Consider the following 1,576-nt stretch of genomic DNA (forward strand, 5'->3'; position numbering starts at 1 on the left):
GTATTATAGTTTCACAAATTGTCTTACAAGTTTGTGTCTGTACAATTGTTTGAAAGGTATTTGTCCAATTATACTAGATTGAAATGACAGCAAGGATACTAATAATTTGTTAATTCCTATAACCTGGTTTTATAAGTTAAAATTTTGTCAAGATAATTAGGTATAAACTCAGATCTAGATAAACTGTTAATAGTAAAAAAGACAGCTACTGAAAGAAAATTTATTCTGGTCTTTATTCACTAAGGTCTTCTGAGAAGATATACCTCCAGTAAGCATGGCTAAATATGTTATAGAATGTTTACATTGGTTATCATCAAAGAGTTAAATTCTAAATATGCTATTGTTATGTTTATAGTGCTCAATTTTCAAAATAGGATTTCTGTAGAAAAAGTTATTAAGAGGTTCTATAAAAATGCTTTTGATACCTAATTAGATTAAAGGTTATGAAGTTTCATACATAAAATTATGATTATTGTTAATTTTTGGATGTACTAAATAGGATATTGAGAGAGTATTAATGCTGCTTCAAGAGGCAGGATATAAAGTTTGTGCTGCTTAGAGATAAAAGGACTTAAATTAAAACATAAAAAATTTTTGAGATAAAAGGTTTTTACAGGATCTAGATTCTCTATATGTATAAATCTTTAAAGGCCCCAGAAAGACAGTGATTATTATAGAGTAAAGAGCAAGAGTCAGCATTTAAACAGCTAAAACTAACTCTTTCTGCTGCCCCCCTGTATCAGGGATCCTAAATGTGATCCAGCCTTTTAGTTTGTACCTGACTAAAAGAAATCATACTGCTTTAGGGGTGCTCCTTGACGGAATAGGGCCATAGAATTAACCAGTGATATATTTATCTTAGAGTTTAGATCCAGCTGTGAAGAGATAGTTCCTTTGTTTATAAAGCCCTGGCAGCTGCAGTAATGGCTAATTGAGAAAGCTGACCAGATAACATTAGGAAAAAGTAAATTATTCAGTTTTCCCATGCCTTTTAGAACTATTGAATAACAGGACATTGATGGCTCTCAAATAATAGAGTCACATAATATCAGGCCCTCATCTGTGAAAATTCCCCCCCTTATATTTTGCTCCAGCTAAAACCTTAAACCCTGCTACTTTTTTGCCCTCGGAACCTGGCCCCCTGACCACGACTGCCTCAGGGTCACTGACGAATTGTTATCCAGTCATCTAGATCTGCAGAAAAGACCCCCTGCCTGAGGTTGATTCCTTCCTGCTCAAGGATGGGAGCAACTTCATAGAAAATGGGGTACACTATGCTGGCTATGCAGAGATGACTCAAGATGAAGTGGTCCAAGCAGGACCCCTCCCCACTGGATGGTCAGCTCAATGAGCAGAGCTATGGGCACTCATACAGGCTCTCCGATGGGCAAAAGGAAAGAGGGTAAATGTTTATATGATTCCTGCTTGCCACTCGATATAACTATGGCACAGTCTATAAAATCTGTGGGCTTCTCACAGCAGAGGGCACTTATTAAAATTAAACAGGATATAATATAGTTATTTGAGGCAATGTGGAAATCTGACAAAATAGCTATAATATTTTTTTAATTCCAAG

The sequence above is a fragment of the Fukomys damarensis genome, unplaced genomic scaffold, assembly GCF_012274545.1.
Source record: "Fukomys damarensis isolate Sample0158 unplaced genomic scaffold, DMR_v1.0_HiC HiC_scaffold_19, whole genome shotgun sequence".
NCBI classification, from domain to species: domain Eukaryota; kingdom Metazoa; phylum Chordata; class Mammalia; order Rodentia; family Bathyergidae; genus Fukomys; species Fukomys damarensis.